The 17,146-nt window shown below is 36.6% G+C and overlaps 1 long non-coding RNA gene across 1 annotated transcript; it reads left to right on the top strand.

Annotated features, from left to right (window-relative positions):
* The first annotated feature begins 415 nt into the window (after nucleotides 1–415).
* LOC116662018 lies at nucleotides 416–16,214 on the top strand. The gene is made up of 3 exons (XR_004317993.1): nucleotides 416–426; nucleotides 1,815–1,820; nucleotides 16,140–16,214. It is a non-coding gene; the product is annotated as an uncharacterized LOC116662018 (long non-coding RNA).
* The last annotated feature ends 932 nt before the right edge of the window (nucleotides 16,215–17,146 follow it).

Raw genomic sequence — 17,146 nt, 5'->3', positions numbered from 1 at the left:
TTAACCTAGTTGCTTAAGGTAGTATTGCTATAAAGTTACTATTTTCCTCTTTTCAATACTCGATTTTTTGGAAGTGAGTCAGTAAGGCCAAGCCACACTCAATGGCGGAAGAAGAGTGAAGTAGAATTAATCACATCCTAGAGTGAAGAGCATCTACATAATAGTATTTGGAACTCTTCTATAAGGAAGAGTTGTCTCTTCTGCACCATTTATTTATTTATTCAATTGCTTACTTATATCATTAAGGACACATATCTATTTTGTAGTTTGGGCTATAATCCTAAACTAGATTACTTATATTGTTGTTCAGATTGTCCCACTTCCGGCCATTGGGAACTCTTCTAGATTGATTCCTGTGTCCCTTTGACATGCCTTCATACTTTTGGTTTTTGAGTTCGTCCTTACTTTCTGGTATTACAAGACGCTGTAGGTTCATTTTGTATTTCCCTGCCGTAGCCCTAGAACCAGCTATTTCCACAAGTAACTCTGGTTCTTTTTATTGAAAAATGGTCTTAAAAACCAAGATGGGGGCTCTGGATTTGCTTGTTCCTACTGGGGTCTCATTGCTTCTGGACCCTCTCAGTGGACAGAGCTAGAAAGCATATACATGTGTTCCCACCCATGTACATGCATAGCCATGATTATTTCTGTCTTTATCTATGTCTATATTAAGCTTAAGCATGAGTTCATACTCTAATCTCCAACTCTAATCCATTAGTCCATGGATCATTCTAGTCTTCTGCACTTCAGTTATTTCTCTCACCAACAGTGAGAAACTTGACTCCCACCTTACACTATCCATTTATTTATTTGTTCAGTTCCAGTACACATATGAAGAAGTTTTAGAATTGTTAACACATACCCTTATGAGATTAACACATTAACCAGAGTACAATGCTTACACACAGTTCCTTTTGTCAATCTTTTGTCACAGTTCCTTCCTGACAGCCTTACAGTTGTCAGTCAAAACACTGTTTTCCAAAAAATTACTTAGGCCAGTTCTTTTTTTTCCCCTAGACACTTAAGTGAGCTTATGTCATATGTTTGTAGTCCTGTTATATAAATTTATCACAATCTGCATTGCAACATCAAACTTTATTCTTTGTGTTGTTGTTGTTGTTTTAAAAACTGGCCCTGTACATAGAGGGCAGGGAGATACCAAAGAAAGAGGCAGGCCACTGTACACTGGAAGGTGGCAGTTTTAATAAGTAAGGGAACTTACAAGGCTTGTCTTGGGTAGCTGTAAGACAAGGAAATCTATGCATCCACCTGCCAGAATCTTAAAGTTTATATAGAGGCCTGAACTGGGCTCAATGATGTATAGCATCCAAATAGTCTCAACACCTTACTCCCTTAAGGCTGTGTCCTTGGAATAGCTCCTACTGTGTGAATGGTTGACAGAGCATACATTTCAAGGACTGGGGAGGGGATGAAGAGCCTTTGATTGCCTGGGTCCAACTTAATGGTCAACCAGTATTCACCTCCTGATTACCTCCTCTAATAGTTGTACATTTCTATAGGTTTTGACAAATGCATAGAGACATGCCTCTATCATCCGAGTACCATACAGATCAGATTCATCCCCTAAAGCTTCTCCTATGTCTTCTCTTTGCAGTCAACTAATGACTACTCCCCCAACCCCTGGTGTTTTAGTTTCCTGTGGCTGCTGTAACAAATTACCAGAGGGTGGCTTAAAACAACAAAGATTCATTTCCTCACAGTTGTGGAAGCCGAAAGTCTAAAATCAAGGTGTTAGCAGGGTTGGCTCCTTCTGGAGGCTCTAAGGGAGAATCTGTTCCCTGCTTCTCTCCTAGCTTCCGGTAGCTATCAGCAACCTTTGTGTTCCTTGGCTTATTGTTGCATAACTCCAACCTCTGCCCATGCTACACATGGCTCTCTTCTCTGTGTGTCTGTATCTCTGTATCTCAAATCTCTTTCTTCTTTCTCTTTTTTAAAACACCAGTCATTGGATTCAGGGCCTACCTTAAATCCAGGATGATCTCATCTCAAGAACTCAACTCAATCACATCTACAAATACCTATTTCCAAAATAAAGTCACATTCATAGGTACTGGGGGTTAAGACTCAAACATCTTTTTTTGATGGAATACCATGTATGGTGGTTAATTTTTCATTTGAGTATGATTAATTTCCAATGTTGTATTAGTTTCAGGTGTACAGCAAAGTGATTCAGATATTTTTTTTCTTTTTCAGATTCTTTTCCAAGATATTAAATATAGTTCCTTGTGCTATACAGTAGGTGCTTGTGATGGTTAATTTTTTGTGTCAATTTGACTAGGTCAAGAAGTGCCCAACTATTTGATGCAAATTCTGAGGGTGTCTACAAGGGTGTTTCTGGATAAAAGTAACATTTGAATTTGTAATCTGAGTAAAGCAGATTGCCCACCTTAATGTGAATGGGCCTCATTCAATCAATTAATGGCCTACGGAGAACAAAAGGCTGAATAAGGGAAAATTTTTTCTGCCTGTATGCCTTCAGATAGGGACATAATGTTTTTCCTGCCTTCAAACTCAAACTGAAACATTGGCTCTTCCTGGGTCTCCATCCTACTGACTGCAGATCTTGGCACTTGCCACCCTTTATAATCATATGAGTCAATTTCTTATAGTCTCTGTCTCTCTCCCTCCTATTGGTCCTATTTCTCTGGAGAGCCCTGACCATTACATCATTTAATCTACTACACCCTGCAACCACTGGTCTATTTTCTGTTTCTAGAGTTTTATCTTTTCTATAATGTAATATGAATGAAATCTTTCAAGTCTTTCTTCTTCCACTTAGCAAAATGCATTTAAGAGGCATCCACGTCTCTGCATAAATCAGTAGCTCATTCCTTTCTGTTGTTGAATATTATTCTATTCTATGAATGTACCTCAGTTGGTTTATTCATTTTACTTTCTGGAGTACATCTCAGTTGCTTCCCATTTGGGAAAATTATAAACAAAGCTTATGTAAACATTTGTGTACAGTTATTTTTCTCTGAAATAAGTTTTCAGTTCGCTTGGGTACATACCTAGTAGTGAGATTTCTGGGTCATATAGTAAGTCTATATTTAACTTTGTGAGAAACTCCCAAATTGTTGTTCAAAGTGTCTGTATCATTTTGGATTCCTATCAGCAATACGTGAATGTTCCTGTTGCTCTCCATCATTGTCAGCATTTGGTTTTGTCATTTTTTTTTAATTTAAGCCATTTTAATAGGTGCATAGTGGTATCTTATTGTTGTTTTAATTTATATTTCCCAGTGACAAATGATGTTGAGTAACTTTTTATATGCTTACTTTCCATTCATATATCTTTTTTTAGTGATATATCTCCACTTCAGATCTTTTTCCTGTATTTTCACTTTTTTAAGACTTGGAACAATTTAAGTTCACAGCAAAATTAAGAGTAGTGTACCAAGATTTCCCATATGCCCACTGCCCCCACAAATGAGTAGCCTCTCCCATTATCAGCATCCCCTACCAGAGTGGTACATTTGTTACAATTGATGAACCTACATTGACATATCATAATCATCCAAAGTCCATAGTTTACACTGGGGTTCACTCTTTATTCTATGGATTTAGACAAATGTGTAATGACCTGCAGCCATCAATATAGTGTCTGTCATTTTTTATTGATGAGTTTTAATGCTTTTATGTGCTGGATAAAGTCCTTTGTTATATATGTGATTTGCAAGAATTTTTTCCTTGTATATGGCTTGTCTTTAGACTCTCTTAACAATCTTTACGAGAGCAACCATTTTTAATTTTGTTAGGGTCTATTTATAATTTTTTTCTTTCATGGATTGTGCTTTTGGTCTTGTATTGGAAAACTCAGTGCTGAACCCAAGGAAGTGTAGACTTCTTCCATGTCATTTTCTAGAAGTTTGATGGTTTTATATTTCATAGATCTGTGATCCACTTGAGTTAATTTTTGTATGAAGTTTGAGTTATGTGTCAAGGTAATCTTTTGTTTTCTTTCTTTCCTTCTTTTTCTTTTCTTTCTTTCTTTTTTTTTTTTTTTTTTTTTTTTTTTTTTTGCATGTGGACAGCTACTATATGAACCATTGTTGAGAATATCATTCCATTGAATTGCTTTTGCACCATTGTCAAAAATCAGTTGGGATCTCCAGTCTGTTAAAATAGTGTAGATCCATTTCTCCCTACTCCTCCCAACCAAGTACAATTATAAACCCTGGAAATAACACAAGAAACAACCAAAAGAGAACCTTGCAAGGTGGTAAGAAGAAGGCTGATTTGAAATCTCAAGAGTAGAAAAACTTCACAGTGGCCAGGCATCTTATATCCATACATCTAATTGAGGTTGAGTCAGGCCCAGCATTTCCCAACCTCCAACCTAGGAAAAGAAGGCAGCCCTGAATGGAACAGGAGTCTCTTTTAGAATATGAGGTGAACATGGCATCGCTGGGAGGCCTTCTAATGATAAACACTCTCCGTCCCTGTTGAGACAGACTGAGACTCCTCCTTCCACCGAGGGATACTGAGGTAGGCAAAACAAGTGGCCACAACAAGTGGCCAGATCTGGGAAACCTCTTTGTCCCCATGGACTTGAGACTCCCCTACCTGACCCGGAGACACTAGCATAGCTCAGGGCAGTGGCAAAAGAGAACCACAGTTCAACCAAGATGAAACAGATAATTTGAATAGACTCTTAGCCATTGAAGAATGAATTCATAATTTAAAAGGTCTAGAAAGAAAAATTCCCAGGCAAAGGAGCTTTTGCTGCAGAATTCATTTAAATAAGAGTCAATAACAATTTTACACAATCTCTTCCGAAAAATAGAAGAGAGAACATTTTCAAACTCATTTTATGAGGCAAGCACTACTCTGCAGGCTATGATGATGCAAAACAAGTACTCTTGAGACCAATGTCTCTCATAAACTTAGACGCAGAATCTCAACAAAACATTAGCAAAGCAAATCAACAACATATAAAAAGAATTAAATATCATGACTAAATGGGATTTACTCTAGGTATGCAAGGCTGATTCAATGTTAAAAAAAAAGTTAATGTAATCTATCATATCAACAGGCTAAGGAATAATCATATCAATTGGCACAGAAAAGCATTTGAAAAACTCCAACACCCCTTCATGACAAAAACCTCTCAGCAGTTGAGGAATAGAGAGGAATTGTCTTGACTTGATAAAGAGCATCTACAAAAAACCTATAGCTAAATCCTACTTATGGTGAATGACTCACTGCCTTTTCCCTAATATCAAGAACAAGGTAATCATGTCCACTCTTACCACTATTATTCAACATAGTACTGAAAATTCTAGTCACTGCAATAAGGCAAGAAAATAAATAAAAGATGTACAGATTGAAAGGAAGAAAAACTATATTTGCAGATGACATGATTTTCTATGTAGAAATCCAAAGAAATCTACAAAAAAAAAGTCTGTTTTCAATGATTGCAGGATATAAGATCAACACATAATCATCAATGGCATTTCCATATATGCACAGTGAACATTAGGAAACCAAAATTAAAAACACAATGCCATTCACAATCTCTTAAAGGAAATGAAATTGCTAGGTATACATTTTACAAAACATATACAGGATCTATATGCTGAAAATTACAAAATGCTAATGAAAGAAGTCAAATAATAATGGAGAGATGTGCCATGTTCTTGGATTAGAAGACTCAACATTGTAAAGATTTCAGGTCTCCCTAAACTGATCTCTAGGTTTAAAATCATTCCTATTAAAATTTTAGCAAAGCTTGTTGTAGACATAGACAAAGTTATTCCAAAATTTATATGGAAGGTAACTAAGCCCTAGAATAGCTAAAACAATCTTGACAAAGAAAAATAAAATAAGCTATTGAATATCCATAGGCAAAGAAAAAAATGAACCCCAACATAAATCTCATATCTTATACAAGAATTAACTCAAACTGGATCATGGACTTAAATGTAAAATCTAAATCTATAAAACTTTTAGAAATACATACAATAAAATCTATTCTATATCTTGACTATGATGGTGGATACATGAACCTATAGACACAATTAACTTGTAAAGAACTAAATACACACACACACAAATGAATACAAGTAAAACTGGGGAAATCTGGATAAGATTAATAGATTGTATTAATGTTAGTATTCTTGTTGCAGTATTTTGCTGTAGTTTTGTGAAATGTTTCTGTTGAGAAAAACTGGGAAAGGGGTAAAAGTGATCTCTCTGGATTATTTCTTATAACTGCATGTGGATTTACAATTACTTCCATAAAACTTTGAATTGAAAAGTCAGTTGAGTATATTTCTGGGCTTTCCCAGGGTCTACTTCTTGGCTTTCCATTCTATTCCATTGATCTATGTGTCTACCCTTTGGCCAATATCACATCTCCATTACTGTAGCTTTATGGTAAATTTTCAAATTTTTATGATTTTTCTCATATTTTTTCAATTGTTCTTTCCTATTTATTCTTCCAGCTAAACTTTAAAGTAACTGAACCTATTTACAAATATAGGAATTTTGATTGAGACTGAGTTAAACCTTTAAATGAATTTGGTAAGACATGCAATCACTAAAACATTTGATTCTCTCATTCAGCAATATGACACGTTGCTGTATTTTTGTTGTTCAGTCTCATCCATAGAGGTCCTGCATTTTCACGTTAGAGCTGTGCCTTTTGGGTTTGATGATATTAATACTATTGTTGATTTAATGTTTTAACTGCAATAGTATTTTCTGATGTGTATGAAAGTGTATCTTCATCCTGACATTTTATAGAATTCTTTAATTCTAAAAGTGTTCAGGTGATTTTCTTAGGTAAAGTATATAACTGCAGATAATAGTTTTCCCCTTCCTTTCTGAAAGTTTTGCCTGTTATTTTGGTTGTGTATTTTGTTATGCTATTACATTGATCAGGACTTTCATAAAACTGGAGCATAAGCCCACTAGCAAACTCCAGAAGACAGTGTAGAATAGACAGCTCAGAAGTACCTCACCTTCATCTTCAGAAGTATGAAGGAACTGGCATAGTTACACTCTAACTCCTGTCAATCATTGGTTGAGGTCTATATCTAGCAGGTGGTGTGGGTGAGGGAGGACTCCAGGACATTTCAAGTCTGTCCCAAAGGTGGACATAGCAGGCCCTGAAGACTGGAGGACTTTCTCAGCGAGGGAATTCAAGTGCTGACAGTTAGAAGTTCAGCACTAAAATGCTTTGACGGAATAGGAGTGGGGCATCAGTAGCATCTATTTGAGAAGACTTCTTTCCTCACTCTCCTACAGTCCTCTACTCTCACAAATTCTCACTGCCAGCATCTCACTTGTCCTGAGGTCATTGTGGTTAGACACACACACATACTCATACCCACAACACCCACCCCCTCCCCACACACACAAAGAATGGAGGGATATTTTTCTCAGAAATTCAAAAGCATCTGACTCTACCTGAGCTTCCAAGACAAGAATGTCATTGCCATTCACACCGATGTTGGAGGCAACATGACTTCCTGTAAAGTAAGCCATTTTATTTGAGCAAAATATACAACCAAAAAAAAGAATGGTTCCACAAGAAAGAGGCTGGGACCCTCAGCAAGAGTAAGAGGGATCTGGAGCAAAACCTTTTGGTGTGGGTTTTAGTGATACCTGCCTCAGAGAGGCCAATGACCTGCAGATTCTCCAGGTGACTCACTGGCTCTGGGAGTAGCAGCCTCCGAGAATCGTGAATGGTTCCTCCCACCTGGACCTCAAAGACTGCCTATTTCTCTTGTCTTTGAGAAGCAATAGGATGAAGATGAAGATTTCTTAGATTTCTTCTCTTTCAACTCTTTTAGAGACTTAAGCTATAATCATTAAAATTAAAATAAAACTTCCTGCTCTTTAAGTGAATGATGTTTATTGAATAGGTTTTGTTACTCTCCTACCTCTCAAATTCTGATGTCCTTATCAATGTACTTCCTAATCATAATATTCATTTAAATAATCTCCTGTCTTTGTGAATGATTCCTCTCATCTGCAGTCTTTATCAAGATGCCCTTTAAATCAGAATCCACTGAATAAAATGTGAAATACCATGCTAGCTTGGAAAGGTTTTTGATGGTCCATGTGATAGCATATGGTGCTGAAAAAAAGAGACCTGAAGAAGGGAATTTTAAAGAAGTAAAATGTTTACTATTAGATTGGCAGTCACTTAGAATTGTATTCAGCATTACTGGTATTATAATTTTAAGCTAATATTTATTTAACAGAATGTGAATAAAATTATATTGAGCATCTGAATACTGCTAGGATTTAGAGTGGCAGGAATTTGTTAATAAGTATAAAGAACAGAAAGATAGACAATGTATGAATCCTCAAATAATAAAGTACCTCTTCAGATATTTTTGAATGAAACCAAATGTACTTTGCTTTTCAATTTAAGAATAAAACCCTTTTGAAAGCAAAAAGCACACCTTTTGAATTGGTAACAATGGATGGCCAGGATGTTAGAGCCTGGTAATGAAATGTTAATTAGCAAGTGGGGAGATTGCCACTGCTGTTGTCCTTTGAAACTGGAACACTGAGTATGGCCAATTTTATACTAAAGCCTTCTGAAAAGAAAAAACAAAGCTTCTGCTAGCCTTACCTTCAAACTCGTGATAGCTAATACAATACAGGGCTCAAAGATACAAATGTTAATATCGTTTATCTCAGATGAAACGTGACGCTTTAATTCAGATCTTCATTATAAATTGAGTAAAATTACTATCATAAAACTACCATTTAATTTTGACTCTATTTTCTCAGCTTCAGTTTTTACCTTATTTATAGTCGTCCATCCCAAGAAAGCAAGTTGAATATAAATGGCACATTAATGTATATACCTGTACAGAGATGGGGTAGCTCAGGAAAGGTGAGAATTTTGAATTTAAGAAACTAAATTTCTACTGGTAGATTTTATCACTGGTGTTGAAATTTAGAAGAGTGTGACAAAGAAAGATTTCGTTCAAATCAACAGCTGCTTTGAAAAAAAAAGATTTTTGGAATTCAGCAGGTGGAATGGAAATCATACAAAAGAATGGGAATTGAATTATAAAATGATGTGACCAATTTTTGTATTAGTTCCTTTATTGTCATTGCTAGGGTGGTTGTGGAATTTGTTATAAGTTAAGGGTCCCGGTAAGGATAAGAATTTCTGTACCTGGCTAGTGCTGGGATGTTGAAAAATATGGTCTAAATAGCGTCTAGGAGAATGGAAGATTGTGGATAAAAATGGAGAAGAGAAAAACATATTTATTCCCAAAGAGTGAGCCCAATGTTTATGCAAGAAAAAAATAAAAATAAAACACAAAAGCCTATTTGAAAATCCTTAGTCATTGAATGAAGAGGATTTTATAGGGGAAATAGACATGCACAGGTGCTTAGAACGTTGTACAAACATGCTCCTTATGGGGGAGAGCTTTATCTGAGAAGCCAGAAATGGTCCCGAAAAACTTACTTCTTTGAGGAGAGAAAGGCAAGGAAATTTATGAAAAGGTTTTCATCTAAAACAGCCGGTTTTATTAATGGAATAAATTTCAGTTATCTGGAAAATTTAGGGTTTTTTTAACCTAAATCATCAAGATATCACTATGAGTTCTTTGATATTTCTCCCCAAGTAATATGAAACAGCTTTAAAGCACCAGGAGGTGTATACGGATCATTCTAGCTCAAAGAATACCAGGACATGGCATGACCGGGAAATCATTCAGAAAGCACGAACTAAGAAGAGTTGTCGTATGCCTTCCCCTTCATCACTAAAGTAGTTTTCTAAGATTTAGTGATGAGTTAGTGATTTTAGATCTAAATCATTGGTGGTCATAGTCAAATGTACCTATATTACAAGCCCTTTAAAGATATCAACATTTATATATCATTCCACAGTTAACAAACTGGACTTTTTACCTTGTGAGAATTTCCAACCTAAGCAAAAGAACTATGTTGCAAATTCAACTCTAGCAGTTAATGGGGACCGTTAAAATCTACTTCTATAACCTAAAATTTTTGCAATCTGGTTCTTACTCTCATTACAAGGTTTTTTTCTGTTGCTTAAAGATCAATAGTGTTCCACTTCTTAATCATTTTGAGATCAATATTAAATAACCAAAGCAGCTTTCAAATAGGCGATTTAGCAATAAATTTTCACCTCAACTAGAATTGGAATAAATTGATTATATTCAAGTCTCAGCAGCCTTCCTTCTCAGTGTTTTATGACATTAAACCATTGCTATTATATTTAACACTACATAGGGTGACAGGACAAGGTAACAAATGTCTCCTACATCTTTTATGAAAGCCAAAAGGGGAGATTTTTGTAGTGAATACACACTTGTGAAACTTACTGCTGTAAATTGCATAAGGCCTAAATTATTTGGGAGAAGATTAACCCCGTCAATAATTCATTCTGCCACTATAGGCAGCAGTAAAAGCTTCTGTGGAACCAGTTAGTAGCATTGACAGTCATTGTGCTGTTGAGAGTAACAAAATAGAAACATGCTGCACTATATCCTTTACCTGTTAGACAGAGTGGGAAATAAAACTAAGCAGGTAAAAGACATGGTAACCACTTCAAGAAGGCTAAGAATAAATATATCAATAATTCTACTTTGTTGGTTTGCACAGTGTTTGGTCTCTAGAAGTTCTGAAACCTAATCAAATTGATATATTATCTTTCATGGCACTTATCACAGTTACAATTCAAAAGTAGATTATCTCATTGGTAGCTTATTGTCTGCATCTCCTAATAGAATGCAAGTTCCGTGAGAATGGGGTCCATGTATGCTGTTTTTAATCGATGTATCACGGGTCTCTAGCAGTGTCTGACACACAGGAAATTATAGTATTTGTTAAATAAACACAAGAACCTAATGTATGAGTCATTAATTAGTACAAATATAAAATTGGGCCAATTTATGAATAATCTTCCTTTAAAAGTACATTTAAAATTCATCAGAATGATAAAAGAGTGATCATAAGTCCCATTCCTCAGTTGTGAATTTTTGCAGTTGGTCTCTCAAGACTTGCTGCAGGCAAAAGATAAATTCTGACATCACCCCTGGTGCTGAAACAGGGCTTTGAGCCTTCAGACCATCCAGAGCAGCAGCATTCCCTTCACCCAGAAATAGGAACTGGGATCGAGTTTACCTTTGATTTGGAGAGGTTGTGGCTAGGGGCATGGAGGAGTTCATTCACCCAGGCAATCCAAGAACCACTACCACTCATAATTTGCCCCACTCCTGACCGAAAGCAGATCTTGAGATGCATTTTATTAGGGAGGTGATCTAACGCGGCATATGTGAGGAAGTGGAGAAAAACAAGGGGGGAGAAAAGCCAACAGAAGGCGTGTTAAAGGACAGGTTACTGCAGTCACTGGGGCTCCATCCTGCTGGGAACTCCCTGGGAGAGTGGAGTATATAGAATATATTCCAGAATCACCCCACAGGGGCCAGGGCATTTCTCTGCCAACTCCAACTCCCAGTTGTTTAAGGGTTGTCCTGAGAGGCATTAGCTCTCTGCATCTTCCTGTTGCATCCATGTACTCGAAAGCGAGCTCCCATAGTGTCATTAGCCAACCTGTTCAGTAAGACCAAAGAAATGCTAGCAGACGGCCACATTCCCTGGAAACAAATGTACATTACAGTCTTTCCTCAATCATCTGGAAACTTCCACAAGATTAAGTGTTAGGGGGCTGTACTGGGTTTCATTGTATATACCTTTTATCTCCAGGAAGCTGAATTCAATTTTTGATTTGGGTCAGGCTAATAACTTAGTCTATTTTAGTCTGTGGACCCTAACCACTGATATTTGCCTAAGACAAATACACAGGTAAAATTTGCACAAAGATTTTGACATTAACTTTCATATGTAACATTCTCTAAAAGAAGATTTCAGCATTGAAGAAAATTATTTTATTTCTTCTACAGTATAATGTGGCCACTGGGACAGTTTCCCCTCAGGTCCTTTCAAGATTAAGAGTTTACAGGGTTTGGGCGCGGGTGGGGGTGGGGTGGGTAATGTTTTTGTTTTCTATTGAAGTATAGTTGATTCACAATGTTGTGTTAGTTTCAAGAGTTTACAATTTTCGTATTAAACAAAACACGTCACTACTAGGAAACCCTAAGAAAATCCCTTCAGCTGCACCAGCCTTATCTTTGACTTCTTTTCATTACACTTGGGTATTCGAATCTCCCATGCAGAAGTCTTGGCAGAATTGTCTTATTCTTCCTAAGATGGCATATATAAGTAAGCTAGGGTACACTAGAATCCTGAGTGTTCTGGGACTGATTAAACCTTTCTGCATCAACTGCTCTCCTTGCTTCTCTCTCCTCTTCTTATTAGAACATTAATCAGGCAAAGCAGCAAAGTAAACACAAAGAAAGAAAATGTCATTCCACTTCATGTTGGATTTCTTGCTCCTTATGAAAAGACTAATGTCTTCTATAAAGGGTGATTTAGCATTTCAATCCTTCCCTTCTAGAAAGGGGAAAAAAAGTAAATGCTTCAGGAGACTTGACAATCACCAATTTTCCTTCTATCAGAAAAAAAAATTACTTAGTAATTAACAAATAGGCAGTCTCAGTAGAACTTTGATTTTATCAATTTTTCTGTGCTTTGCGCTTGGATGTGTGTATGTGTGTATTTGAAAACCAGCTACTAGCATCTTTTCTTCAGAGCAATGTTGACAAAAATACATTAAGGCTTTCATATGGTTGATACAAAATTCCCATCCAATATAAATAGAGAAGAGGGAAGGAGGTATCAGATAAGGAGGGGTGGAAGAAGTATTTTATCATTTATCAAGATAGAAGATATTTCACCTCATATTTACATATAACAAGTTATGGCTCTCATTTTTTCACTTCTATCCATTTCAGTGTTATTGATTATTCACCTTGTGGTGTATGCACTGCCCTATTTTCTCATTCAGAACAAAAATTTTGTTCTGGCTATCTTTAAAAAAATCTTTTATTGAAGTACATTATATATATACAAAAAAGCACATAAATCATAATGTACATCTCAATAAATTTTTACAAGCCAAACACACCTGTATAACCAGCACCCAAGTGAAGGAATAGACTGTTACCAGAATTCTACATGCTTCCAAAGGACTGGAAGTGTTCCTTCCAGTCGCCACCCCCTCCACAAGGGTACCCACTAGCCTAACTTCTAACCACACAGATTAGTTTTACCTGTTTTTTTTTTTAACTTTGTATGAATGGAATAATTATGTACTCTTTTCGTGTCTGGCTTCTTTCACAATAAGTTGTGAGAATTATCCATATTTTTGTGTGTAGTTGTAAATTATTCATTCTCATGGCTACATAATACTGTATTTTTTTTTAATATATTATGGTTTATTTCTCTATTTCACTGATGAGGGACTTTTGGAGATATTACAAATAGTATTATAATATCCTTGAATGTATCTTTTGACAAATATACGTATACACTTCCTTTGTGCATATGTGCAGATAAATTGACTTTTGGGATCACAGAATTGTATTCATTTACACTCCTGCCAGCAATTTTTCCTGCTATCTTTTGCTATTGATCAGTAATCAAAAAGATAAACAAATTTCCCAAATTATTGTTCTGAGTGGGGCACTTGGGGGTGGGAGAGATTAGAGGAAGAAATAAAGGGAGAGGGCCTCTGCTGTTTTCAGTACAAAGATTTAGCCTTAACTGGAGGAGTGAGGTGCTTGAGATCATTTATATAAAAGAATTTGAAGTCTCTTGGGAGAGAACTTTTGCCAAAAAGAAGAGTCAGATTTCTGACAAGCTTTGTCAGTGGAGAGATTTTGAGGACAGCATGGCATTTTCTAAAATCAAATTTATATCCTGGCCCAGCCATACCATGTATCTTGGGAAATGTGGGAAAGTGAATAAGCTTTATCCCTGAATATTTTATGGCCTTGGGTTATATTCAGACAGCTTTGGTAGCCATGCAGAAAGTTAATATTCCAAAGAGAGAGCAAGATATTTTCTTCCTCTTGGCATGGAGCACCTTGGGTCTTTGGTACACTTCAGAGTTCCGAGACCTTCTTTGTATTCATGATACCAGGTGTCACTCATCGCTGGATAGTCCATCACTATCAGATCATGGAAGGACATATCAGTTCTGGACAGAAATAACCACCTCTGGGTACCAGGAGAGCTACCTCAAGGTACCAGGTCATGAAAACAGAGTTTTCCCAAGGAGAGGAAAACATCAGACATCCCACTACAGGATAGCTTAGTTTCTAAATTAGTTTCTCTATTTGCTTGCTAGGTGCACTTAAAAGGGAGAAATCCAGCCTTCCACTTCAGGTTTTGTCCTTTCATTCATCAGTTAATCTATTAATTCATTCTTTCATTCAACAAAGTGCCCTTTTAATACTAACAGCGCACCAAGCATGGTGCAAGGGACTGAGGATAAGATAGTCACCCAACAGATTTGATCTCTGTATCCACTGAGCTTATAGTTTATGTGTCTGTGTAGTAATATTGATTATAAAACATACTGGCGAGATAATATCCCGGCATCCAGAATGATCTGACTACACTGAGCACTCAAACTGAAAACAAAGTTCTAGGTTGGAAGTTTGTTTGGTAAATGTGGAATCAGAGCCAGAAAATAAATGTGTTAAAGAAAAACAGAAACAGCTGTGAGTTAGCTCCCCTTGTAATAAAGGTATTTATTTATAAGAACATGGTCCAGTCAGTGAGGGGCCTGAAATTAGCACATGTCATTTCACTTCCCCTGATTATGTCCTTGTCTGTAAAGTGGCATCATTACCTTCTGTATGTTAATTTACATGGTTGCTTTGGTCATCAGCAAATGTAATTTAACTCAAAACCCTTTACCAGTATTGTGTGGTACAATATAAGATAGCATTGCCATCATTGTCATCATTGTAAAATGGTCACTGTTACTCAGTGTAAAATGCTAAATGTCACACCTTCTACATTCCCAACCTATTCCCCAATGTGGAAAACAGAGGCTTATTCCTCTGTTTTGCTTTTATACATTCTAAATTATCTAACCCTCTGAGAATTGCACAAGGAGGGGTAGTTGGCAAAAAGACTGAGTCTCCAGGATCGCCTGCCTCCACTTCGTTTTACAGATGTGTAAATATTTAAGTCCAGATGGGTTCATTCATCCACTGGTGGTCCCAGAGTAAAACAAACAGGATGACTGAAACTCATTAGAAGTGTCAAGCATAAATTGCAGTAAAACTAGTAGCTTTAACACGCATACGCATACACTAAGTAAAGTACCAACAATGAGTAAGCAAATGGCTTGAGAGACACCAACAACTCTGAAGATGTGTTAAATTTATAGTAATTTGGCAACCTGTAAGATATGTTAAAGGTAGAATAAATGCAGTCTATGACTGAAAAAAGTCAAGTCTATTGAGCATTACAAAGGGATGGAAAGACCAAATCATAATCTTTACAAATAGCTGGAAGCAATGTCATTTTCCCAAATCAACCATCCATTGGTGAGTATAGTCCCATTCTGGCCCCACGTGTGCTTTACCCAAAAAATGCAGATAAAATCCATGACTATTCAGCAGGCTTACTGGCGGGCTATGACCAGGTGCACTTCCCCTGTGTCTCTCCGGTAGAGTAATGCATGCCATTGGCCTGGGGCCCCTTCTGTCTGTGGTCCTCCTTGCTTGTACTTCAACTTTGGTCCTCATAACCACAATGTCAGTGGGGAAGACAGATGCAGCAGAGAGAGGTGGGAGGAGGGTATAGCTCAGTGGCAAGAGTGCATAGAGTGCATACTTAGCATGCACAAGGTCCTGGATTCAATCCCCAGTGCCTCCACAAAAAATAAAATTAAGAAAATTAATTTAAAAACATATAAAGAAACCTAATTACCTCCACTTCACCCACCCCCAAACAAAAACAAAAACAAAGTTTTTTTTTAAGCGAGAGAAGGACAAGACCATTGCCTAACCTAGGATTCAGGTAACGTGGCCCTCTTGCCACTGGTACCCCATCCAAAGTATGTGAACCTACCGCATCTCATTTCCCTTGTTTCTCGTTGTGTATTTTAAATTGTTTTAATGAACTGTGTGATTTGCACATATGAATCTGGTCCAAGAGCCTTTCTGTTTCTTGGCCTCTGAAGGAGTCTACATGAAGACCACTCCACTGTTGCATCAAGGTAATATCCCACATGACAATATCCAGATAACCTCCTTTCTAACACACATATACCAAATGATACCAATGATGCAAAATAAGCAATTCAGTCAAACTGCTATCAGGAAAGCAAAGCCTCTGACCTGAAAGCTACAACAATAACAGGATATAAAATCATTGAACTCAAGTCTCAGAAGGCTTCTCACATAAGACTAAATAAGAATTCCATGAATGTAACCAGGATTTCCCTTGAAAATGCTCACTCATTTTTGGATTGGAAAACCACCAATCGGGTGCTTCAGTAAACAGTAGAGTAACATGTCTGTGTTTACAGCATATTAACTTCTGCGAAGGATTTTAGGCTATCTGCCATGTTATTACCTTCCATTTTTGTGAGATTGAAGATAATGGAAATGGACACCAACATAATATTTTCCCTTTTGAGTAAAAAGGTAATGTAAGTTGATGAACAAAGGAAAGAATACAGTTCCAGAGCTATTTATAATGTTCTTTTGAGCCTACTCGAAATTATGGAAAATTATAGGTTCACTGACAGAGAGAATGAAAATGAAACTAATAGTTCGTACATTTAACTGATCCCCAGTTTTTCTTGTTTATCTGACCCTGATTTTCTCATTAGAATTTAATAGCTTATAAAATTTGGGATTCTTTTAAAGAATTCGTTATTATGAAAACTTTGAAACTTGAAGAAGATAGTGTAATGAACCCATTTATCCAAAACTTAGAATTACCAATTTTTAATATTTTGCCATGTTTCCTCATCTATTTTTGATGAAGTGTTTTAAAATAAATGACAGATTTCATGATATTTCATTCCAAAATGCTTCCACTTACATCTCTAAAGAGGACACGCTCCCACACAGGCATAGTATCATTATTATCACACCTAACATAATTAACTATTTTTTTCTGATATCATCTAATCCCTGGTTTGTATTCCCATTTTCTCCAGTTGTCCCCAAAACGTCATCTATGGCTGGGTTTTT

Source organism: Camelus ferus, chromosome X, assembly GCF_009834535.1.
Source record: "Camelus ferus isolate YT-003-E chromosome X, BCGSAC_Cfer_1.0, whole genome shotgun sequence".
NCBI lineage: Eukaryota > Metazoa > Chordata > Mammalia > Artiodactyla > Camelidae > Camelus > Camelus ferus.
Note: the sequence above shows the minus strand (reverse complement) of the source record. Positions and strands in the feature narration are given on the sequence as shown.